The sequence below is a fragment of the Pseudophryne corroboree genome, chromosome 3 (genome assembly GCF_028390025.1).
Source record: "Pseudophryne corroboree isolate aPseCor3 chromosome 3, aPseCor3.hap2, whole genome shotgun sequence".
NCBI lineage: Eukaryota > Metazoa > Chordata > Amphibia > Anura > Myobatrachidae > Pseudophryne > Pseudophryne corroboree.
In genome coordinates, this window is record NC_086446.1 from 774398761 (window position 1) to 774426355 (window position 27595).

The 27595-nt window shown below is 47.2% G+C and overlaps 1 long non-coding RNA gene across 1 annotated transcript; it reads left to right on the forward strand.

Annotated features, from left to right (window-relative positions):
• Positions 1-1611: 1611 nt before the first annotated feature.
• Positions 1612-8584, forward strand: LOC135058258 (uncharacterized). Its single transcript, XR_010244710.1, has 2 exons — positions 1612-1925; positions 8347-8584. It is a non-coding gene; the product is annotated as an uncharacterized LOC135058258 (long non-coding RNA).
• The last annotated feature ends 19011 nt before the right edge of the window (positions 8585-27595 follow it).

Below are 27595 nucleotides of genomic sequence, written 5' to 3' on the forward strand. Positions count from 1 at the left end.
CGGTCAGTTGACACCCAGACACGCCCACTTCCTGTCAATCACTCTGCGGCCAGCAGTGCAACTGAAAAGCTTCGCTAGACCTTGTGTGAAACTACAGCGTTCGTTGTAATAGTACGACGCGCGTGCGCAGTGCGCCGCATACGCATGTGCAGATGTGCCGTTTTTTTGCCTCATCGCTGAACAGCGAACGAATGCAGCTAGCGATCAACTCGGAATGACCCCCTATATTGGGTTACAAAGAGCCAAATAAATAGCCATCCACTATTACTCACCTGAAAAAAAGATATTTATGTCCTTGTTTTAAAAATCAGCGTCCTAGTGTGTACCCAGCATAAGAGACAGAGGGGTCTATTTGCTAAGATTTTGAGAGAGATAAAGTGGAGAGAGATAAAGTACCAGCCAGGGGTGCTTTGAGAGGAGGAAGCCCCTGTGCTGCCTCCTCCATACGGGCCCCCTCTTCTCTGCAGGAGCACTGTAGAGCCTGAGCACTAGAGCGATCAGACTCTACTGCGCATGTGCAGATCTTCGGGAAAATGGCACGGCAGCCATTTTCCTAGAGATTTAGTTACTGCGCATGTGCAAAACTCTGGGAAAATGGCTGCTGCACCATTTTCACGGGGTTTTAACAGCGCCGGTGACATCGGCGCAGGATTCCAGAGGGGTGAGTATTAAAAAAATGGGTGCAGTGTGGGCCCCCTCTGAACTCAGGGGCCGTGTGCACCGCACACACTGTACCCATTATAGAAACACCAGTGGTACCAGCCAATCAGCTCTTAACTGGCTGTGTTTGAAAAATGACAGTTAGAAGCTGGTTTGTCACCACTTTATCTCTCTCCAAGTCTAAGTGCATAGGGGGTCATTCCGACCCGATCGCAGCGTGCTTTCGCTGGCACAGCTGCGACCGGCTCACTACTGCGCATAAATGGGGCCGTAATGCGCATGCACGGGGATGTAATGCGCACGCGCGTCGTTGCCCGGTGACACAACAATGAAGGGAACGAAGAGAAGGATTGCAACGGCGATCGCTTAAAGATAGACAGGCGGTGGGCGTTCCTGGGCGGCAACACAGCATTCAAATCCGTTTTCTGGGAGTGGTAAGAAAAACGCGGGCGTGTTTGAAGAAACGCAGGCGTGTCCAGGGCGGGTGTTTGACGTCAGAGCCAGGACCGAACAGGCTGAAAACGTTGCAGCTGGTAAGTATGTCTAGACTTACTTAGAAACTGCACAATTTTTTTCCCCATAGCAGTGCTGCACAAGCGAACGCAGCCTTGCTTTGGGAAAAAACCCACCCCCATAGGCGGAGTATAGTTGATCGTACGGGCTGCAAAAAGCAGCTACGTGCGATCAACTCGGAATTACCCCCATAGACCCCAGAAACTATTGTGTGGATGGATAAATGCCTCAGCGGACCAGGGGTCTGCCTTTCTCTGGAGGGACCAGTTTCAGCATGTGAAACATTGATTTATGCTACAATATAGAGCACAGATATGGCATTGGCTTTCACTGGATACTGTAGCAACCATTGTGAGATACCCAGTGGCAATGGATCTCCAAGTTGCAGGCTATGGAAAGAACGTTTTGGATTGGGTTATACACAGGAGTGTGGGTTGGCTGTGTTTAATGTCACATGCTGGAATGAGCCCCACTGTGACATCACGAGGCAGCACAGCAAAGAACCAGCCTACAGGAAGCTACAGAGTAAGAACACAACATCGATGTTAATGCAGAAGGTTCTCACTAGAGGCAACCAGGGCGGCTAGCGATTAAACAAAAGCACTGAAAGAACATAATTACTGAGAGGACGACGATGAGTATGGAAGTGCTGCTCCTTATATTAGTCAGCATGCACCCATATACAGCCATGTTGTTCTCTGCAGTAGAACCGGAAGGAAGAAACAATGATGATGATGACAACACAAAGCAAGGTGAATATACTATTTTATATACGGGACCTATTTATTAAACTACCGGTTATTGCAGCAATTGTTGTTGTTTTAGCTGATATTTACCGTTATGTCATTGCTAAGCAATCACAGCTGCCACTGCAACAAATACCCAGACCAATATCAATTATTTATCGCTCCGGAGTCCGCCATTCCGCGCTACTTAGCGTGCGTAGGGCGCCTGGAGCATAAGCGCGTTTGCTCTGTTTCAAAGAAGAAACATAAAAGTCATTGGTCTGTTTGTTGCTCTGTTCAGTTATGCATTCGGACACCCCTGCACCGGGAAGCAGTTACCTTCCCGATGAACGGGATCCCGGCGGTCGATATACCACCGCCGGAATCCCGTGGGAGGACACAAACCCAGCATCAATATACCAATGCTGCGCGGAATGCCGGCATCAAAATACCAACAAATGGCATTTCGATCGTTCGGACACTGGGATGCGCTGTCGACCTACTGTGGGGGATGGGGGTGTTTAGGTTTAGGCAGAAGGGGGCAGGGGCATCTTACGAGAGGAGGGAGCCGGTGTGCACACTCCGGGTGGGCCCCCACAACTCCACGGCGCCGTAGGCTCCAGCAATATACCGGAGTCTACTGCGCATGCGCAGGTCTCCCGAAACATGGCACCCGCCATGTTTTGGAGACAAAAGTCAAACTGCGCGGTGGACATTTTTTATGTGTTTTTTTGGCTGCGCCGGCTGTCGCTCCAGCGCCCGGTGGTGGACTTCGGAGAGATGAGTATGAATAAATGGGTGCAATGTGTGCGGCGTCTGCCTCCCATGGACCCAGTGGCCTGTGTGTACCGCACACATTACCAGTAGAAAGACGGTTAGGGTCAGGGTGCAGCCGCGGGAAAGATAGGGTTAGGGACCATGGACAGAAGGTTAGGGTTAGGCACATAGAAGGGGAGGGTTAGGTTAGGCACATAGAAGGGGAGGTTAGGGTTAGGCACATAGAAGGGGAGGTTAGGGTTAGGCACATAGAAGGGGAGGTTAGGCACATAGAAGGGGAGGGTTAGGGTTAGGCACATAGAAGGGGAGGGTTAGGTTAGGCACATAGATGGGGAGGGTTAGGGTTAGGCACATAGAAGGGGAGGGTTAGGGTTAGGCACATAGAAGCGGAGGTTAGGCACATAGATGGGGAGGGTTAGGGTTAGGCACATAGAAGGGGAGGGTTAGGTTTAGGCACATAGAAGGGGAGGTTAGGGTTAGGCACATAGAAGGGGAGGTTAGGGTTAGGTACATAGAAGGGGAGGTTAGGGTTAGGCACATAGAAGAAGAGGTTAGGGTTAGGCACATAGAAGAAGAGGTTAGGGTTAGGCACATAGAAGAAGAGGTTAGGGTTAGGCACATAGAAGCGGAGGTTAGGGTTAGGCACATAGAAGAAGAGGTTAGGGTTAGGCACATAGAAGGGGAGGGTTAGGGTTAGGCACATAGAAGGGGAGGGTTAGGGTTAGGCACATAGAAGAGGTTAGGGCTAGGCACATAGAAGGGGAGGTTAGGGTTAGGCACATAGAAGGGGAGGGTTAGGGTTAGGCACATAGAAGGGGAGGGTTAGGGATAGGCACATAGAAGGGGAGGTTAGGGTTAGGCACATAGAAGGGGAGGTTAGGGCTAGGCACATAGAAGGGGAGGATAGGGTTAGGCACAAAGAAGGGCAGGGTTAGGGTTAGGCACATAGAAGAAGAGGTTAGGGTTAGGCACATAGCAGGGGAGGTTAGGGTTAGGCACATAGAAGGGGAGGTTAGGGTTAGGCACATAGAAGAAGAGGTTAGGGTTAGGCACATAGAAGGGGAGGTTAGGGTTAGGCACATAGAAGGGGAGGGTTAGGGATAGGCACATAGAAGGGGAGGTTAGGGTTAGGCACATAGAAGAGGTTAGGGCTAGGCACATAGAAGAAGAGGTTAGGGTTAGGCACATAGAAGGGGAGGGTTAGGGTTAGGCACATAGAAGGGGAGGTTAGGGTTAGGCACATAGAAGAAGAGGTTAGGGTTAGGCACATAGAAGGGGAGGGTTAGGGTTAGGCACATAGAAGGGTAGGGTTAGGGTTAGGCACATAGAAGGAGAGGGTTAGGGTTAGGCACATAGAAGAGGTTAGGGCTAGGCACATAGAAGGGGAGGTTAGGGTTAGGCACATAGAAGGGGAGGGTTAGGGATAGGCACATAGAAGGGGAGGTTAGGGTTAGGCACATAGAAGGGGAGGTTAGGGCTAGGCACATAGAAGGGGAGGATAGGGTTAGGCACATAGAAGAAGAGGTTAGGGTTAGGCACATAGAAGGGGAGGTTAGGGTTAGGCACATAGAAGGGGAGGTTAGGGTTAGGCACATAGAAGGGGAGGTTAGGGTTAGGCACATAGAAGGGGAGGTTAGGGTTAAGCACATAGAAGGGGAGGTTAGGGTTAGGCACATAGAAGGGGAGGTTAGGGTTAGGCACATAGAAGGGGAGGGTTAGGTTTAGGCACATAGAAGGGGAGGGTTAGGGTTAGGCACATAGAAGGGGAGGGTTAGGTTTAGGCACATAGAGGGTGAGGGTTAGGGTTAGGCACATAGAAGGGGAGGTTAGGGTTAGGCACGTAGAAGGGGAGGGTTAGGGTTAGGCACATAGAAGGGGAGGGTTAGGGATAGGCACATAGAAGGGGAGGTTAGGGTTAGGTACCCAGCAGGGAGGGTTAGGTTTAGGCAGCTGGGAAGGGAGGGTTAGGGTTAGGCACCAAGCGGGGAGGGTTAGGATTAGTCATCCACAAGGGAAGGTTAGGGTAGGGAATGGGTGAGGGTTAGGGGGCTTAATGAGGGGCTGTCGGGATTCTGATGGACGGGATAACGCTGTCGGTATACTGACCACCGGCATGCCATCCATCGGCAACCCATATTGAACCCCTTGCCCCAACTGGGATGAAACCAACGTGAGGTGGTCCAGCTGGATCCAGACCATGTTTTAGGGGGGTTAGGGTCCTTGTCGGACTTCCTGTTGGGATACGCTGGCCAAAACTTTGGCATAGGGCACCTGTTCCGGGCCTTCCACTGGATGGATTTGGATGAAAACTTTCATGAAATCGAATAACTGACCCAAATAACCATTAATCAATCACCTGAAATAACTGACAGAAATGGAGGTGAGAAGACAAAAAATACTGTGTAGCCAAAAGCCTTGGAATAGTAACATTGATAACAGAGTGTACTGGCAACACCCCTCCCCCCCCCCCCCAACCCCCCAAAATAAAAAATAATAAAAAATAATAATAATAATTAAATAATACATGAGGCAGCCATCTCATGGGTGAGTTGGAAGAGCTACTAACTAATTTTAAAATATTTACAGTTACATCCAACTCATTGATAACTTAAGAACTTGAAGATTTAAGTAAGGGCAAAGACGGATACTTCAGCTAGTATATAATATATGGAAAGTATAATATGTATTTATATTTAATTTGTTTTTTGAGCTAATAATATTTTATTTATTTTATTTTTTCTATTTATTGTAAACACTTTTGGCCTATAATAAATGTAACAATATCCACGCCTATCGTCACAGTGATACTTCTACTTTCTAAATTGTATAGGAATCCCTTACCAGTATGGGGTAAAGCATAGATAATGCCCCTTTTTGCTCTCTGATAAATTGTGCTTTGATAAATCTGCGCCTGTGTCTTATAATTCTCTATTCTAGTCTTCTATTAAATTTTTTTGATTTACTAAAATCTAAAATAAGCGAACTAACAATGGGGGTGATTCCGAGTTGTTCGCTCGCTAGCTGCTTTTAGCAGCATTGCACACGCTAAGCTGCCGCCCTCTGGGAGTGAATCTTAGTTTAGCAGAATTGCGAACGAAAGATTAGCAGAATAGCGAAAATAAATTTCTTAGCAGTTTCTGAGTAGCTCCAGACCTACTCACAAATAGCGATCAGCTCAGGCCGTTTCGTTCCTGGTTTGACGTCACACACACGCCCAGTGTCCGGCCAGCCACTCCCCCGTTTCTCCAGACACTCCCGCGTTTTTCCCTGGCATGCCTGCGTTTTTCTTCACACTCCCAGAAAACGGCCAGTTTCCGCCCAGAAACACCCACTTCCTGTCAATCACACTCCGATCACTTCAACGATGAAAAATCTTAGTTCGGCCATGAGTAAATCTACTAAGTTTTGTGGTAAAATACTAACCGCATGCGCACTGCGAACCATGCGCATGCGCATTTTTGCCTTAATCGCTCCGTTGCGAAAATTGGCAACGAGCGAACAACTCGGAATTACCCCCAATATGCACAATTATCTCAGTGATAAGGCGTCGGTTCTTTGCTCTGTTAGGGAGTTATCCAATTAGCCCTGATTCGTTTTTGGCCGATAAAGGCCCTCATTCCGAGTTGTTCGCTCGCTAGCTGCTTTTAGCTGCAGTGCAAACGCTAAGCCTCCGCCCTCTGGGAGTGTATCTTAGCTTAGCAGAAGTGCGACCGAAAGGTTCGCAGCACTGCTACAAAAAAAGATTGTGCAGTTTCTGAGTAGCTCGAGACTTACTCCTAGTTAGCCAGCACTTCAGACTGTTTAGTTCCTGATTTGACGTCACAAACACGCCCTGCGTTCGGTCAGCCACGCCTACGTTTTCCCAGCCACTCCTGCGTTTTTATTCGCCACGCCTGCGTTTTTACACACACTCCCCGAAAACGGTCAGTTTCCACCCAGAAACACCCACTTCCTGTCAATCACTCTACGGCCAGCAGTGCGACTGAAAAGTGTCACTAGACCATGTGTGAAACTACATCGGCTGTTGTGAAATTACGTCGCGCGTGCGCACCATGCGCATGCGCAGAAATGCCGGGGTTTTTTTACTAATCGCCGCGCTGTGAACGAAAGCAGCTAGCAATCAACTCGGAATGAGGGCCAAAAACGGCTTGATATTGTGATTAATAACCGATGGTCTTTATCGTGGTTCCCTATTACAGGCCATTTTCATCGGGCGAAAACTGACCCGCGATCACGCGATAACACATAAGTCCCTAATCACGTGTTATCCCAGCTCCGGCACACAAAGCATAATCCGCGATAAGTGCCGGCACCAGGGGAAGGAGCGTGCCACATTGGGCCTCATAGGAAAGCCCCTGGTGATACAATTAAATTGGATACCCCCTTGAAGCCCAAATGTTGAGGGTTATTTACAAACTTTGCCTCAGGTGTCGTCTGTAAAATATTTCTGTATGACCACGATATCTGCATTGCTTCCCTGGGGAGGAGACATTTTCCCGTTCCTCCCATGTGAACGAACATGGTAAATGTTGGGCTGTTGGCCTAAACTTCCAGATGCAGCCAACCAAAAATGGAATCAGTCGGACATGTTGGAAGACTTTTCACGCTTGACCATCTGATCATCACTGATCACTCGCAGCCATACTCTATGCATTTATCGTCCCCATCCGCCAGTAATGTTGACAGAATATATCACACTTATCGTGTCCAATCCCGGGATCGGCAGGATCCCCGTATTCCGGCCTAAAATTGGGCGGGATTCAATCCTGGCCTTGGAGCTTCCAATCCCGGGTATTTTGGGATTGGCCACCACTTGACTTTTTTCTATGCCGGGCAGCGTTGAGCGTCCTCAGGAGACTCAGACGCTGGCCGGCTTACCTTGTTCAGATGCCCTGCCCCTGGATGTGCACACTACGCAGCGTGACATGAAGTCAGAGGTCACGCTGGCTGACCACCGCCCGCCAGCTGGACCTCACCTCCTGCACTGCCCCGCATCTCACCTCCTCCAGCAAGTGAACCACCCTCCAGCCCGTCCAGGTTATGGTGACTTTTGTGGACCGGGCTGGGCAGGGAGGGGGCACATTGAAGAGAATCCAATCCCAGGTATCCCAGGAATCCCGGAATTGATCATTTTTCAATCCCGATCAGTAGGATTGAAAAAATGGCCTGGGATTGGCCACCCTAATCACACTCATCAGCCAGTGGCGTCACTCCCGGGTGTCACCTGCCGATGGGTGACACCAAAATGCCGGTTCCTCAGTGGAAGGAGCCAGATGCTGCACTGTAACATTACATGCAGCTCTTGGCTCCTGTCACTGTGTACTGCCGGCACTGCAGACAGACAGCCTCCGGGGGCAAGGCAGCATCTCCTGGACCCCTGGAGTGGTGAATAAAAGGGTTGGGTCGTGAAGCCATGCCCCTTCTGCAAAGCCAAACCCCATCCCACAAAGCCATGCCCCTTTAAAGTGGCACACGCATAGAGTCTACTTACCGCACCAGGTCTCACTAAGGTAAGTGATGCCCCTGCCATCAGAACAACCTTTTTGCCTGGCTAAAAAGGAAAAAGGTTTCACTGTGGCACTCCAAAGATATGTCAGGAACCTTGATTATCTGTAGAAGCCATCACGCAAGGCGTGAGTAACCTTGACCGGTCTGTGTCGTCTCTTTGCAGGGATGGAGTTTACGGAAGACATTTTCTTTGCAGATTCATCATGGGATGAGAGCGAGAACCTGAACATGGTAGTGCCGCAAGAAAGCTCAGGTCACTGGAACCGAGGATCACTCATCTGTGTGCTGTGCAGCTACGCTACTTGTATGCTGGCTCTTTTATGAGAGACTCCATGGTGGACCAGCTGGAGAATGGAAATGTTCCTCTTTTTCCTATCGCTTATTAAACACTCTAGATGGTCTGTGTGTCTATCACTGTCTGCTTCCCTTTATATCACCCTTCAGCCTAAGACATCACTGATGTTCTGTTTGTGGAGAGCATGGGTAAATTAGGTCCACTCTACACATACACCTAACCAAAAATTGTGCTAAATAGCCCAGTTTGATGCACCATAGTCTTTGTCAGTAGCGGATCTTGCTACGGGCAAGCAGGATTTTTCCCGGGGCACCGCCTTCCGGAGGGCGCCGCCGCTGTGGCAAGATCCGCTACTGGTGCCGACCGGTGCTGTGTAGATGCGGTGCTGTGTGGTGGGCGATGAAGTCATCGCGCACCGCACTGCATTGTGGGAGCAGCACATAGACGCTAGAGGTCAAATAGACCTCTAGTGTCTATGCGGTGCTATGGGAGAGGTGTCATGACGTCTCTCCCATAGATCCGAAGAGCGGTGTCGGCAGCCGGAGACGGAGGGCAGCAGCGATCGGGAAGCAGAAGCGGTGATGGTATTATTTTTTTTTATTTTTTTTGGAAGCGGCGCAACTAGGGGGCACAACTCTACAGGGGGCACAGTACTGGGGGCACAGCTCTACAGGGGGCACAACTTTACAGGGGGCACAGTACTGGGGGCAATACTACTGTGGGCACAGCTACAGGGGGCACAGTACTGGGGGCTCAGCTACAGGGGGCATAACTGACCACGCCCCTTCTCCATGAAGCCACGACCCTATTTTTTCGCCCTGGGCGCCACAAAGTCTAGCGTCATGCGTGCTGCCGCACAGTTTTGTAGCAAATTTGTGTTTTACTCGCATCACAAATACAATAAAAGTGCAATGCATGTGTACCCTGGATTGTTGTGTTTGCATTGCATGTAGCTGCTATGTGCAACTCAGGTTCCAACCTGTGCAATATGGCAACAGGCTGAGAACGGAAATGAGTGTCCTGTGCCATGCCTCTCACTGCGCAACGCTGTGCTTAATGTGTATGGCACAAAATGGATAGGTATTGTACAGTATATGAGCCCACATCTGTATGTTCAGAAGAAGAGCACACATATACGATTGGAGTAAGTTGCTGTTGGGCCATAAGTGAAGTTTAAGGGAAAATTTAAAAATGTAAAAAACAAACACTTTTACCAAATCAGATTTTTAAGTGCAAACTACACAACAAACAAACCAGACATATTTTACTCCCTGTTGGAAAGTGCAGCTCTATTGTGACATCATGTAAATGCCTTTGGGCAAATACAGTATACTCAGTCTCACCGGTTTCTGCATGGACATACTGGGAAACAGTGCCGTAACTAGACATTTTAGCGCTGTGTGCAAGAAACAGCATCGCCCCCCCCCCCCCCTTAACGTAAACCGGCGGCAGTACGCGCCGCAGGCGCGCGCAGACAATATAGGGGCGTGGCTTCACGGGAACGGGGTGTGGCCACAAAATATTACCAATTCATACAATGGTGCACAGTAGTCTCCATTATTCAAATTACGCCACACAGTAGCACCACTACACCAGGTAGGGCCCCTTTTTCACATTACAGCAGACAGTCCCCCTTTTTACACATTACGGCAGACAGCGTCCCCTTTTTACACATTACGGCAGATAGTGTCCACCTTTTACACGTTACGGCAGGCAGAGTCCCCCTTTTACACATTATGGAAGGCAGAGTCCCCCTTTAACACAGTACGGCAGGCAGATTCCCCCTTACACCCCTCCTTAGAGTGTAGTGTAGTGTAGTGTACTGTAGTGAAGTGTAGTGTAATATAGTGTAGTGTAGTGTAGTGTACAGGGCCGGTGCAAGGTTTCTCGGCGCCCTAGGCAAAATTTCATCCCACTGCTCCCCCCCCCCTCCATCAATATTTCTGAAAGTGAATTCTAATAAACACGTGAAGTGTGAGGTGTGATATAGAAGCTGTGTAGTCTGATTCTGATCTTCCTGAAGCGGCACATAGCACAAAAAGAAAAACTTATGATTTATACAGTATTACGTAAATGAAATGTTAATATGAACCCAGTCCCAAAAACAGATAAGGTATAATACAGTACCACAGACTGTTGTTTTATATTATAGATAGGCACTATCTCATTAGTAATAACACACACACACACACACACACACACACACACAGCCATAGGCGTGCGCAGCACATTTTATTAGGGGGTGCACCATCGGAGGGGCGTGTCTAGTGCCACCTAATGTCATTCCTTTCCATTCCAATTGCAGCTTACCCATTTGGTGGTTTCTCACAACAAGGAACCTCTGAAGAAATGTGTTCTCCCTGACTGAAGACGGCGTCTTCAGTCAGTATTCACTATCATGTAGGATAATACATGGTCCAGAAGATGCCTGTTTGTGTAGGAATAGAACCAATGTCAACATACAACAGAGGTTCAGTCAGACTCATGTCACCTCCTGTCCTCTGAGTTTCTCAGCCACCCCATCTCCTGCCTGCATCTCACAGCCCCATCATCATCTCCTCCCTGCATCTCTCTGCACACCATCATCTCCTCCGAGTTGTCTCTCGGCCACACCATCATCTCGGCCACATCATCTCAGCCGAGTTGTCTCTCTGCACACCATCATCTCCTCCGAGTTGTTTCTCTGCACACCATCATCTCAGCTGAGTTGTCTCAGCCACACCATAATCACCTCCCTGTCTCTCAGCCACACCATCATATCCCGCTCTGCATCTCCCTGCCACGCCATCACCTCCCATCTGCATCTTTCACCATCCCCCTTCACTCTGTGCCTCTCAGCCTCCTACTCTTCGCTGTTTCTCAGCTTGCCCCCTACACTATCTGCCTCTTGGCTTAACACCCACACTTACTCTAGGTCTCTCAACTGCTCCCCCTTCAGTCTGTGCCTCTCACCGTTGTGTCTCTCAGTCTGCCCCCCTTTCACTCTGTGCCTCTCAGCCTCCCACCTCTGTGTGTCTCACTCCCTCTGTTTTCTAAACCCCACTTTACTCACTATATACTATTAACTTACTGTCTGTTATGGGCCCTACACACATGCCGATATCACTGCACGATATGAACGATCTTGTTCATTAATGAACGAGATAACGTTCATATCGTGCAGTGTGGAGGCACCAGCGATGAACGATGCACGGCCTCGCGCTCGTTCATCGCTGGGGCCATGTCGGCTGTGCATGCAGGCCAATATGGACGAGATCGTTCATATTTGCCTGCACGTCTACGGAGCCGGGTGATGGGGGGAGTGAAGAAATTTCACTCCCCCTGTCACTGCCCCCCCGCCGCCGGGTCGCCCGTATCGGCGTTCGGGCAGCTCGGCGGCACATCGCCGAGTGTGTAGGGCCTATTACTTTTCTTTCTCATCCTGTCACTTTCATTTTGACATGTTTCTCACTCTTTTTTTTCTGTAGTAGAGTGAGGGAGTCGAGATCTAGCAGGCCTGTATGCGAATCTTGGGCAGCGTGCAATTCATCACACACAAGAATGTGTGCTTGCACTTGCTGTACGGTACTCTGGAGGGAAGGAGCTGCATGGCATGGCTGTGAGGATATGCTGTTTTCCTCAGTACAGCTCGGCCTCATACTCTGCGGAGCACAACATGTGCCCCCCTTCTGGACCACCATGGATATGCGATCGCGTCTCTCTGAAGTTTCAGGGGAAACTTACAACTACTGAAACCTCCCTGTATGCGCACTTGTCAGCGATGAGCGCTGACAGCATTTCAAATGTGGCGCCCGAGCTCACGTTCTGGCAGCCAATCAGAAGCTGCCGCTCCTGATTGGCTGCTGGTCTGTGGCCTCCAATTGGCTCGCGGCCAGTGCCACATTTCAAATGCTGCCAGCTGTTCTGTATCTCCATGGCTGCTAAGCATAGTAAGACGTTCCTGACCGGGTGCAGCGGTGCAGCAGGGGGAGAGGACGACACAGGAATCGGCATTCTGCACTCTGATACTGCAGCAGCAGGCGCGTGTGTGTGGGGTGCCTGTGCGCACCAGGCACCCCCCATGGCACACCTATGAATACAGAATGCATTGCACATATATACACACACGCATATCACACACATACAGTATGCATATTTACAGTATATATACACACATACAGCATGCATTGAACATGTACACACACATACAGTATACACAAGGTATATATACACACACATACAGCATGCATTGCACATAGACACACATATACTGTACAGCCTACACATATACAAACACAGCTTTGCTCCTGTCCGCACTCTGTCCACTACCAGCCTTGTTGTGACACAGGGTCTTCCGCATCCAGTTAATATGGCACAGCAGGGAGAGGGCAGCAGGGCGCAGTGTCCTGACCTCCAGGATTCAGGCTGCTGATCCACCACTGTACCTCTGCTCCCGTCCAGAGAAGCTGCGCCCCCCCGAACCCATCACTTCCCCACACAGCAATAGCATGCCCTGCTCCGCCACCGTCTCCGTCCAGGCAAGCAGCCCCTGAACCCGTCACTTCCGCACACATCAGCCGCAGCAGCACGCTCGGCTCCGCCGCCTCCTCCACTCACCAGTGTCTCTCTCTGTCAAGAGAAAGTATACCCAGGCATCCCCCGAGCCTGTCACTCCCGCAAACGCTGCAGCATACGCGGGTCCGCCGTAACCACCGCCGCCTCCTCCGATCCCCTAGTCAAACAACAGATGCAGCTGTTTGGACAAAAAAGTTGTTTTAGCAGGATCATACCGCCCTCCAGTGGCAGGCGCCCACAGGCAGCTGCCTAAAGCTGCCTAATGGTGGCGCCGGCCCTGGTAGTGTAGTGTCCACTAGAAGTAGGAACATTTTAAATTCCCTTCAGGGAGCATCCCTCCACCAATTGGTGAGGGAGCCCACTCGGAAAGACGCAATATTAGACTTAATACTTACAAATGGAGACAGATTATCGGACGTAAAAGTGGGTGAAAACCTGGGATCCAGTGATCATCAAGCAGTATGGTTCAGCATTAAGACAGAGACTGACTCGTCCCATACAAAAACAAAGGTGTTGGATTTTAGGAAGGCTGATTTTGTAGGGATGGGAAAATGTGTAAGCGATTCTTTGGCAGAGTGGAGGAACTTGGAAACAGTGCAGGAGAGGTGGGAAACATTCAAATGTGCAATATTGAAGGCAACAGACCTTTGTATCAAAACTGTTAGGAAAAACACAAGGAAAAGGAAGCCAGTGTGGTTTGCAAAAGAAGTAGCAAATATTGTGAGAGCAAAAAAGAAGGCTTTTAGGAAATATAAGCAGACACAAAATAATGAAGACAAAAAGATATATCTTGTTAGACAGAAGGAGACAAAGAAGGTAATCAGATGTGCAAAGGCACAAGCTGAGGAGAAAATGGCCCAGTCAGTGGGTAAAGGAGGCAAAACTTTTTTTAGGTATATAAGCGAGAAGAGAAAAACAAAAGGCGGAATTATAAAACTAAAGACGGACACTGGGAGTCTTGTTGAAGGAGACAATTTAATAGCAGATCATCTTAATGATTATTTTTGCTCAGTATTTACTACTGAAAGAGAGGGGAAGGGGCCACAGTTAAGTTGCAGGGATATTCAGGAAAATGAAACAAGTACATTTACAGAGGAGAAGGTCCTAACAGAACTCTCAAAGCTGAAAGTGGACAAATCTATGGGGCCAGATGGGATACATCCAAGGATATTAAAAGAACTTAAAGAGGTGCTGGTAGCACCATTGACAGAATTATTCAACCAGTCATTAGCTACAGGAGAAATTCCAGGGGACTGGAAAAGAGCAAACGTAGTCCCACTGCACAAAAGTGGAAGCAAGGAAGAGGCAAACAACTACAGACCAGTGAGTCTTACATCAGTAGTAGGGAAATTGATGGAAACACTCTTAAAAGAAAGAGTTGTAGATTATCTCAAATCCAGCAATTTACTGTATCCCAAACAGCATGGATTCACTGGGGGGAGATCATGTCAAACAAATCTTATTGACTTTTTTGATTGTGTGACTAAAGTGATGGATAAAGGTGGAGCCATGGATATAGCTTATCTAGACTTTAGTAAGGCTTTTGACACAGTTCCACATCGCAGACTGCTAAATAAACTTGAAAGTTTGGGATTGGATATTAGGATTATTGAATGGATAAGATCTTGGTTGAAGGATAGAAAACAGAGAGTTGTGGTAAATGGAGTGCATTCACAGGAGGGAAATGTTACCAGTGGAGTACCCCAGGGATCTGTACTTGGACCAGTGCTTTTTAATATCTTTATTGGTGACATTGCAAATGGCATTAAAGGGAAAGTATGCCTTTTTGCAGATGACACAAAGGTATGCAACAGGGTAGACACACCAGGTGGGGTAAAACAAATGATTGAGGATCTAGGTAGACTAGAGGAATGGTCAAGAGTCTGGCAATTACAGTTTAATGCCAAAAAATGCAAAATCATGCACTTGGGTCTCAAAAATCCTAAAGCTAAATACAGTATTAATGGCACTATACTGGAAACTACTGAGGAGGAAAGGGATCTAGGAGTCACTATTTCAGATGACTTAAAAGCAGGTAAGCAATGTAACAAGGCAATGAGGAAGGCTAGTCAGATGCTTGGCTGCATTGGGAGAGGAATCAGCAGCAGAAAGAAAGAAGTAATAATGCCACTGTATAGGTCATTAGTACGGCCTCATCTAGAATACTGTATTCAGTTCTGGAGGCCATATCTTCAAAAGGATATTAATACATTAGAAACTGTACAAAGGAGGGCAACTAAAATGGTGCATGGCCTACATCACAAAACATACCCAGAAAGACTAAGAAATCTCAATATGTATAGTTTGGAGCAGAGAAGGGAAAGGGGGGACATGATAGAAACTTTCAAATATATGAAGGGTTTTAACTTTTAACAAAGTCCAGGAGGGAAACATTCTCCAAATGAAGAGAAGCAATAGGACACGAGAACATGCACTGAGACTGGAGGGGGGGAGGTTCAGGGGAAATTTGCGGAAAAATTATTTCACAGAAAGGGTAGTGGACAAGTGGAATAGCCTCCCATCAGAGGTGGTAGAGGCTAAGACAGTAGAGCAATTTAAACATGCATGGGATAGACATAAGGATATCCTTACAAAGAAATAAGGATCAAATAAGGTTAGTGATAAAAAATAATATAAAAAAATAATAATAATAAAAAAAAAAAAAAAAGGGGCAGACTAGATGGGCCAAGTGGTTCTTATCTGCCGACAAATTCTATGTTTCTATGTTTCTATGTCTGTGTAGGCACTTACGTGATGTGTACGTTCTTCCAGCGCTGTTGCCGGCTCCTGACTCCTCCTGACAGAGTCCACTTCACAGGCAGAACTAAGCCGCAGCGCTGGTGTCGTTTTCTTCGTAAAGTGACGGGGAACCCCAATTAGTGCACCGTGTCCCCTCGCATGGCTCGCTCCGCTACCGCTGCGCTCAGCACAGGTTACCATTCCCAATTTTAGTCCACGTGGATCGTTAAGTATGAAAAAGTCCAAATTTTTTTTTCGAAATGTGAAAAACTCATGTCGACCTTTTGACCTGTCGGTCTAGTACATGTTGACCTAATGACCACGTTGACCTAGTGATCCATGTCGACCTAATGACCATGTCGACCTAGTGACCCTGTCGACCTAATGCATGTTGACCTAATGATTGTCAACCTAATTGGTGTCGATCTAATGACCGTTTCCCGTATATGAGATACAACTTTTCATGGATGCAGCTGGGTCATCTGATTCATCTTGACAGCACATGGTGCACTGCACCGTGACCAGCCAAATGTATCTGACTAGAAACGTTCTGTTATTGGAGCTCTTCCCCATTGTTGTGGTTTGGGCCAACTGTCTACATGACTTAAGGGTACTTGGATCTGCCTGTTGTCCTTGGTGCCAGCCTTTTTGGCTGGGTTTTCAATCCAAGATATCCAAGCTTTAGACTGATTAAAATCCAAAGCCTGTATTTATTATATATGGCCTGCTTGGGCGCTTGCTAGCTCTTCCCTTAGGAGATAGCCAGATGTAAATACTGTAGTTGTGTTATGCACACCAGTGCCTGCAGGAATGTACTGGTGTCAGAACTGTTATGCACTCCAGTGCCTGCAGGAATGTACTGGTGTTTGAACTGTTATGCACACCAGTGCCTGCAGGAATATACTGGTGTCTGAACGGATAGGTATGCAAAACAAATGAACTCACAGACAGACTGGGGAATATGACATTACGTACACAGAAGGTGATAGGGTAACAAAATACACACAAAGTGAACAGAGAAGCCCAGAGGCTAAGGAACTGGGTGTCTCCCTAGTATTAGTAATGCTCAGATGGGAAAAGCAAGATGTTGTGTTTTAATACGTAGTGAACCCGAAATGCTGTTGCTAAGGGCAACAGCAAAACCCTAAAGGGTTACCAACAGGTGTGGCAGTAAACTCCTTGGTCAGAGATGGAATGATAGACACAAGGAGAGTCTCCACAATCCTAATTCTCACTTGCAGTGCACAGGTTCAGCTTACTGCCACTAAACTGACACCTGACACCTTGCACAGTGAGACAGGATTTAGGCAGGCAAGTCTTAGAATACAGCCGCAAACTTGCTAAGTTCACAGAGTAGTAAAAGAACCCCAGCAAGCTAAACGACTGACTCCAGTCTTACTGCTAGGTCTGGATTGGCAGAGTGTAGTACCAAATCCCCAGGCCTATTTGCAGTAAGCAACAACAAATACAAAGCTACACAGTACTGGCTAACTTTCAGGAACTGACTAACCAACAAAGATTCAGCAGCATCTGCTTAACCTGAGAAGAGGCCTTATAAAGCAGGTGCTGTCCACGCCCCACTCAGACCTCACAGACTGTGAGCACAAAACCAGCACCGGATCCCCTGCCGTGCACAGAGCCTGTAACCACTGCACAGCAAAATACCCGAACCGGAGTATCAGCTGCGCTCAGGTTACTCCGCTAGCACTTGTCTCCCGGTTGCCATGACGACGTGGCAGCACAGGGCAGGAGACCCTAACAAGTTGTCTCTGAGGGATTTCATTTTTTTCCTATGGAGGTCCTTGGTATAGTCAAATCCAAATTCCAAATTTCATAAAATCAAAGAAACAATAATGAAAAGATACGTCCTCATTGGGAATGTTTTTTTCCTTTTGGTTTTCCCGGCATGGCTGGTTTTACCCCTTTCCTCCTTCCAACCACCAACCCTAACCCCATTGCTAGGTACAGTCATTTATTTTTGGTGGTTTGGTGTTAGTTCATTGCCTTCTTTATTGACTTAGGGGGTCATTCCGAGTTGATTGCTAGCTGAAAATGTTCAATGCGCAGCGATGATGCAAAAAAAGGCATTTATGCGTATGCGGCGCAATGCGCATGCGCGACGTACTTTCACAATGGCTGAAGTAGTTTCACACAAAGTCTAGCAAAGCTTTTCAGTCGCAGTGCTGGCCGCAGAGTGATTGACAGGAAGGGGGCGTTTCTGGGTGTCAACTGACCGTTTTCAGGGAGTGTTCGAAAAAACGCAGGCATGCCAGGAAAAACGCAGGCGTGGCTGGCTGAAAGCAGGGCGTGTTTGTGACGTCAAATCAGGAACTGAACAGACTGAAGTGATCGCAAGCGCAGAGTAGGTCTGAAGCTACTCAGAAACTGCACAATTTTTTTTTTGTAGCCTCTCTGTGATCCTTTCGTTCGCACTTCTGCTAAGCTAAGATACACTCCCAGTGGGAGGCGGCTTAGCGTTTGCACGGCTGCTAAAAACAGCTAACGAGCAATCAACTCAGAATGACCACCTTAGTGTATGCTGATGTCTTTTTCTACCTTTCTTTCCAGGGTCCTTCAATGATAGGCCATTCTAATGTGTTTTGGGCTCAAAAGTCCCCACTCGCCCACAATACTTCCTTATTTCCTCTGTGTTTTAATGTACGTTGACTTGGTTAATAGGATATGTATTAGAATGCTTTGAAGTTTCATTTAATAGCAGCAGTAAGGTGTTATGGCATCCACAACATTTTAGTTATACATTTAGAAGGCTGTCTGTATAGTTGAGGTTGGCCATTGCCATCATGAGAACTTAGCTTTTTGTAAGATGGTTTGGTCGGAGATTAGTCCTTGGTGTTTTTGGTGGTGTGAGATCAGTGGGGCAGCTTTGGATAAGGCATAAAATTAATGTTGAAGTGACTGGTGTGGTGTCCTGAATGCTCTCTCTGGCATTGTGATAAAGCATATTCTTATGAGAATTAAGGATATTAACCTTTATAGGTCAGATGGGGTTCACCTCAATACGGAGTCTTTTTGTTAATACGGAGTGTTTTTCTGTTCTTGGAGGATTTTTTTATGGGTGTAGAAAGTTTTTTTATTTTGTTTGTATGGTGGCAATGCTGTAGCTTGCCTTGCTCTTGCCGGAAATTGCTATTATAAAGTGTCGTTGTTACCAAATGGGTTCAAAATTAAACTTAAAGGAGAGTTATACACCAGCGAATGGGTTGGTATGGAAGATAGTTGGCGTTGTTGGCATCCTTCTACACCAATATATTTCCTTATCCCTTCCTCCTCCTAATATTGGTCAATAAACATTTGACACCTCTTTAATTCCACCACTGTTGTCTGTTGTTATTTGCATTGAGTTATGTTTTTATGGAGTGTGGTATAATAAATCCACAATGTTATGGTCGACAGTCAATAGGTTGACACCAAATGGTCGACATAAATTAGGTCAACAGGTACAAAGGCTAGACATATGAAATGTCAACAGGGGTTAAGGGCGATAGGTGCAAAAAGTTGACAGGGTCAAAATGTCGATATGACAATGTTTGACACATAAATGGTTGACACATCTTTTTTTTGGGTGGGGGGTGGGGGGGGGGCAAATCTTGTATATTTCATGTTATGTGACCACCATCAGTACAAACGTAGACCCTTGCCGGCTCAATGTCTGTTGACATTTGCACAATGTTGACATTCTGAAGTCAACATTATGAGTATCTACATGGTGACGATCAACCTATTATAACAAACTCCTGATATTAGCTGCCTGGGACTCGATTGTTGTGGTCAATTAAAGGTGATGTAATCTTGCATAATTCTTTGCAGGTGTGAATAAATGCGGCTTAAAATCATTGAAATAATCTTCTGTTACCTGAATACAATATTATCTGGATCCTTAAAGCTCATTTAGGTTTGGTAACTCTGCCATAACACCAATACAGGAAACAGGACTTGGTTCCTGTAAGATACACCTCTAATGCAATCTTTTAAATGTCACCACTTTCTCCAAGACATAATCCGAGCACAATGCATGACCACACTGTACGCTACCCCAGCTAGAGCTCCACACCATGAAGACTAGGAAGGGTTCCATGTGGAGGAATGTTTGGCTGCTGCTGACTGGGGTTCTCCCCGTTCTAGGGTCACGGGGGACTCTCGATCTACCCTTTTCCAGAGAGATTCTGTCTGCTGAAAGTGAAGATGTTGCTCTCTTGGAATGGGGATATGACAGAGAGATCCAGGAGATTGTGATGGAGATCCAGACACCTCGAGCAGCATGGCTGGCTTTGGCTCTGAGTCCTGACGGATCCCTGAATAAGACCGACTTTGCACTGGGCGGCTGGGATGAGCATAATGAACAGTTTTTCTATGTGAGTCTGCTACTAATATATATATTTGTATTTAGCGTTTACAAAACATGACTGTATGGTGTACAATGTATGAAATCAAGTAAGGAAGGTTTTCTCAAACTTCCTCAAGGCATCCCAGCAATCCAGATCATAAGTACCAAGGTATCAAGCCATGGAGAGAAATAAAGGGGTCTATTCATGAAGCAGTGAAAAGTAAAGTGATGTGAGCCAGTGGAGAAGTTGCCCATGGCAACCAATCAGCTGCAGCATATCATTTTATAGAATGCACTTTTACAAATGTTACCTCAACACTGATTGGGTGCCATGGGCAACTTCTCCACTGGCTGACTTCTCCACTCTTTTCAATGCTTCGCGAATAGACCCCAAAGTCATTGAAAAGAGATAACTGCCGTTTCAAAGCTGATTTAAGCAACCTCTCCACAATATCTCTCTCCAATGCTTGATACATCTACCCCTCAAGCACAGGTGACTTAATTAGTACCTCAGTCAGTTTGATTATACACCTGTGTGGATAGAGATGTAGTCAAAAGATCGACAATGAACGGGAGGGTTTGGGTAAGTATGCGGGCAGGAGGGTTATGTTGAGGGGAGGTTAGTGTTAGGCTGCGTTAGGGGTAATTAGGTTTAGGCTGCGAGGGTGAGGGGGTAAGGGTTAGGCACTGGAGGAATGGTTAGGGGTAGGGATTATAATTAGAGGAGAAATGCTCACCCGAATGCCGGAGGATCAGAGGTCAGGCCTGGAAGTCACAGTAGTGACATAGTGTAATAACTATAATCTTAATAAATATGAAGCACAACTTTTTGTCATTCTCAGACACGGTTCTTCCCTCTCAGTGAAGGCTGTGAACCTGTGCAAGTCATACCAGTCTGGCAGGAAATGCATTTACAAATATATAAGGGGTCAATACACAGAGCTAGCGGGGGTATTGTTTTTTGTAAGATCATCACAAAGGACACGTGGGCAGTGGGCACCCGCTTAGGTTAGAGGAGAGGAGATTTCGCACCCAGAGACGGAAAGGTTTCTTCACAGTAAAGGCCCGTATTCACGGGCAGATGTGGGAGAGATGTGTGCTGAGCGAACTGCTCATCACACATCTCTCCCACCGCTCAGCACAGCGCGATGTGTGCTGAGCGTGCGGGGGGAGACGGGGGGGCCGCTCATTTCACCTAGCAGGTGAAATGAGCGACCTGCTAGATTGGCCTGCATGCAGGCCAATCTAGCACCAGCGATAGCGATGCGCGGGGCTGCGCAACGCTATCGCTGTGTGGGGGGTACACATGGAGCGATCATGCTTAAAATCTAAGCAATCTAGTCAGATTGCTTAGATTATCGCTCCATCAGTACCCCCCTTAAGGACAATAGTATTTAGTATTCACTGCCTGAGAAAGTACTGTAGTAATGGCGGACTCGGTCATTACTTTTAAGAATGGGCTAGATAAATTCCTAATGGATAGGACATACAGGGTTATGGTGGGTAAATCATGCACTATAGTATTAAAATAAAATAATAATAATAAAAAAAAGGAATTGATATAACGGCTAAACATTAACCACAGTTAAATTAGTCTTAAAATATTACAGTATAGGAGATCACTAACAGGTTGAACTCGATGGACAAATTGTCTTTTTTCAACCTTAGAAACTATGGGACGATGCTTTCGCACCCGGCGTGTAGCTCTCTGCCTGCGCACCCTAGCTGCGCTGGCAGGCAGCTACCTGCTAAGTCCCGGCTTGCAGGGGCTGCGTGTGACGTAATGCAGCCACCTTGGCTCGCCCCCGTAATGGTCCGGGCACGCCTGCGTTGTCCGGACAGTGCCCGCCAACGGCGTTCTAATGCCGTTGGCATGCCCCCTCCCACCCCACGACTGCCTCTGCCTGTCAATCAGTCAGAGGCAATTGCAGCCCTGAGATGCTGTTAGCATCTCACTGGGCTCCCGGGGTGCGCGGGCGCACTCAGCAAAGGGCTTCAGACTGCGATCGCAGCCACTGCAGCGATCCAGTCTGAATTAGGCCCTATGTTACTGTATTACTATGTTGTGGTTCTACAGCAGCTAGCGAGCCACAGGTTGCCTGCGATTACTTAGTACCGCAACATGCACAAAAGTACTGTAACCTATAGACACCAATCAGATTTAATATTTCACTAAATTGATAGAAAAATGGCAGCTGTGTTCTGATTGGTTGCTATGGGTTACAGAAACTTTTTGCAGTTATAATCCCATATTATTACATAAACCGCAATCTTCAAACCAACTATTTCTTGTTTCACTTTGGGAATCTCTGATCTATTGGAAAGATATTGATAATTGGCCTTTGGATACGAGTACCGCAGACCTGTTTATCTCTTCCTTTATCAGTCCCCGGTTCTACCTCACTAACACAAGCTCTGTCTTATGCAGGATGCTCACACAGAAGAGGACTGGCCCCCAGTGAGAGACGAGTCACAGGACTATGACCTCATCAAGTTAAGTCGCAACGATACTCACAGCGTTCTGAGGGTTTGGCGTAGATGGTTCACGTGTGACCCGCATGATCTGGAAATTGGGGTTAGTACATGTCATGATATTATAGAGGGGTCAGTGTGTGAGCAGCCTGAGGTACAGCGTGTCAGTCAGTCAGAGGCACAGTGTGTGGAGTCCCGTGAGGCACAGGGGATTGGTCAGTGAGAGGCACATTGTGTTATATGCTCAGTGCAGTCCGACAGTGGATCGATCAGTCAGATGCACAGTAGATTGGGAAATCACTCAGAGGCAGTCGAACATGATGGGGGGAATGTAGTAAGGTGTGAGAATCAGAAAGTGAGAGATTTTGGGAGATTTCTTCTGTTTTTTTAAAGTGGCAATCATTAACATGACAAAACCAGGTTCATTCTGCCGTGCAAAAGATTGCCACTTTAAAAAACACAGGAGAAATCTCCCCAAATCTCTTAAGGCCCATATAGACGGGCCGATGTACGAGAGATGTGTGCTGAGCGAACCGCTCAGCATACATCTCTCCCGCCGCTCAGCACAGCGCGATCTGTGCTGAACGTGCGGGGGGAGATGGGGGGGGGGGGGGCGCTCATTCCACCCAGCGAGGCCAATCTAGCACCAGGGACAGCGATGCGCGGGGCTGCGCATCGCTATCGCTGTATGGGGTACACACGGAGCGATCCTACTTAAATTCTAAGCAATCTAGTCAGATTGCTTAGAATATCGCTCCGTGAGTACCCCCCTTTACTTTCTGATTCTCACACCCTATTACATTTCCCCCAATGTGTTTCAAATTGGTCAATTGTCTACAACTGGTGATCCAACTTTCCTTTGCTTTATAATCACCTCAATTGTAATATCTTTTTTTTTTTTACTTTACAGATTTGCCCATATTTTTATTTATTTTCCCCGGAATTATGGCTGGGCAGGAAAGTTTAGTAAAACATGTGGTCCGTAGGCTGGGCTATATGGCAGTACTTTATTTATATGTTGACACTATTAAAAAAAAAAAATACTAGTAATTTTTCATTCTTTACTTTTTACATTATTTTATTGTGTTGAATATGGGCTCAGCCATCAAAATGTAGAAGAATTTGCCTGCTGTTCTATGTCTCGCTGCAAAGGACAGTGTTGTGTTTGTCCCTAGAATGACACGGTGAGAGTGATTGTCATTTATGGAGAAGACAATGGGTTCCAGTTGTCGGAGGAGCGCACATTCAGGAAATCCATGTTTTTCCTGGAGATCCTGCAAGAAGTTATATATCCTGATGTAATGATCCCCTATGATTTCAAAATAACTAACGTGAGTACCCGATATATTCCTCCTTCTTCATTCTGCGGGGTGCGTGGGAGAAGTTAGGGAAAGAATAGGGATTCCTCTTTACAGGTGCCATAAACCTTGTCTTCTTCATTTCAGTGTAATACATTCTCAATTAGAAGTGAACTACAGCACAGCCAGAGTAACTGCAGGGAGGATCAGACCCAAAAAACATTCACCCTTGTCATCTCCTTGCAGACCTGAAACTTCCCTCTAGATTTAGGGGGACATTTACTAAGCAGTGATAAGAGCGGAGAAGTGAGCCAGTGGAGAAGTTGCCCATGGCAACCAATCAGCACTGAAGTAACATCCTTAATTTGCATACTATAAAATTATACAGAGCTGCTGATTGGTTGATGGGGCAACTTCTCCACTGGCTCACTTCTCCGCTCTTATCACTTCTTAGTAAATGTCCCCCTTTTTTAGTTCTAGATGTGCCTGCTCTGTACATACGAACAGAAAAATATAATATGTCTGGGGAAATCCTCTGTGTAGGGGCCGATTTATCACCATCCACACCTAAGGATGCAGATGGGATGTGATAGAATCCACCCAATCCGCATTGCGACATTTGACTACATTGTACGGATGTATCAATTATGGTATGCAGGGACAGAGCTTGTGAGAAAGTCCCTGTGATGCTTCTCCACAGCATTATTTAGATATTTTTTGTAAATATATGCTGCACCAACATACCTGCTACCACTGCTGGTTGGACCCCCCCATCGCGACTACCCTCCCTGCACGTGCCGCGACCCCTCCGTCACTGCTGACTCATGTTCTCCAGGTGGGGATTGGTGGTCGCAGCCTTGGATGGCTGGCAGTCATCAAGGCTCCCTGCTTGCTGTGACCTCCGATGCTGTAAAGTGAGCTGCCGCTTTGCAGAATGGAAGGCCAGTGTGGGCACGTCTCATAAGAAGCTTGGCCAGGCATGGGAGATTGATCAGTAACCTGAGAGAGAATTTGGGGCAGAATTATCTATTTTATAACACTACCAGTAATGACGGGATACAGTTAAGATGCCGGCTGTCAGAATCCCAACAGCCACCAGAATGCCGATGACAGAATCCTGAAAATGCCAGGAGACCGACGCCGGAATGGTAGTAACAGCATGTTTACAAAATAATGGAAAGACACAAATGGAGAGAGAAAGAAAGTCATTACAGATGCTCAGTGCCAGATTAAGGTCCACGTGGGCCTGGAGCTGAAATTTAGGAAGGGCCTACTATGTGCCGTGGCAGGTAGTGTGATCAGCGCCGTAGAGAAATTCTTCCAGGTGGGCAGGGGTGTGTGGTGACATACTATATCACTGCACTACCTCCCCACATTACATCACTATATCTACCTCCCCAAACTACTCCCCACAGTACATCACTATGCTACCTACTCACACTACATCTCCACACTATACCTCCCCACACTACATCACTATATCTACCTCCCCAAACTACTCCTACAGTACATCACTATGCTACCTACTCACACTACATCACTATGCTACCTCCCCTCCGTATATCACTATGCTACCTCACCACACTACATCTCCACACTATACCTCCCCACACTACATCACTATATCTACCTCCCCAAACTACTCCCCACAGTACATCACTATGCTACCTACTCACACTACATCTCCACACTATACCTCCCCACACTACATCACTATGCTACCTCCCCTCCGTATATCACTATGCTACCTCACCACACTACATCTCCACACTATACCTCCCCACACTACATCACTATGCTACCTCCCCTCCGTATATCACTATGCTACCTCACCACACTACATCTCCACACTATACCTCCCCACACTACATCACTATGCTACCTCCCCTCCGTATATCACTATGCTACCTCACCACACTACATCTCCACACTATACCTCCCCACACTACATCACTATATCTACCTCCCCAAACTACTCCCCACACTACATCACTATGCTACCTACTCACACTACATCTCCACAGTATACCTCCCCACACTACATCACTATGCTACCTTCCCAAACTACTCCCCACAGTACATCACTATGCTACCTACTCACACTACATCTCCACACTATACCTCCCCACACTACATCACTATATCTACCTCCCCAAACTACTCCCCACAGTACATCACTATGCTACCTACTCACACTACATCTCCACACTATACCTCCCCACACTACATCACTATGCTACCTCCCCTCCGTATATCACTATGCTACCTCACCACACTACATCTCCACACTATACCTCCCCACACTACATCACTATATCTACCTCCCCAAACTACTCCCCACAGTACATCACTATGCTACCTACTCACACTAAATCTCCACACTATACCTCCCCACACTACATCACTATGCTACCTCCCCAAACTACTCCCCACAGTACATCACTATGCTACCTACTCACACTAAATCTCCACACTATACCTCCCCACACTACATCACTATGCTACCTCCCCAAACTACTCCCCACAGTACATCACTATGCTACCTACTCACACTAAATCTCCACACTATACCTCCCCACACTACATCACTATATCTACCTCCCCAAACTACTCCCCACAGTACATCACTATGCTACCTACTCACACTAAATCTCCACACTATACCTCCCCACACTACATCACTATGCTACCTCCCCAAACTACTCCCCACAGTACATCACTATGCTACCTACTCACACTACATCTCCACACTATACCTCCCCACACTACATCACTATGCTACCTCCCCTCCGTATATCACTATGCTACCTCACCACACTACATCTCCACACTATACCTCCCCATACTACATCACTATGCTACCTCCCCTCCGTATATCACTATGTTACCTCACCACACTACACCTCCACACTATACGTCCCCATACTACATCACTATGTTACCTCCCCTCCGTATATCACTATGCTACCTCCCCACACTACATCTCCACACTATACCTCCCCACCGTATATCACTATGCTACCTACTCACACTACATCTCCACACTATACTTCCCCACACTACATCACTATGCTACCTCCCCTCCGTATATCACTATGCTACCTCACCACACTACATCTCCACACTATACCTCCCCACACTACATCACTATGCTACCTCCCCTCCGTATATCACTATGTTACCTCACCACACTACATCTCCACACTATACCTCCCCATACTACATCACTATGCTACCTCTCCTCCGTATATCACTATGCTACCTCACCACACTACATCTCCACACTATACCTCCCCACACTACATCACTATGCTACCTCCCCACAGTACATCACTATGCTACCTAGTCACACTACATCTCCACACTATACCTCCCCACCGTATATCACTATGCTACCTCCCCTCCGTATATCACTATGCTACCTCACCACACTACATCTCCACACTATACCTCCCCACACATCACTATGCTACCTCCCCACCGTATATCACTATGCTACCTCACCACACTACATCTCCACACTATACCTCCCCACACTACATCACTATGCTACCTCCCCAAACTACATCACTATGCTACCTCCCCTCCGTATATCACTATGCTACCTCACCACACTACATCTCCACACTATACCTCCCCACACTACATCACTATGCTACCTCCCCTCCGTATATCACTATGCTACCTCACCACACTACATCTCCACACT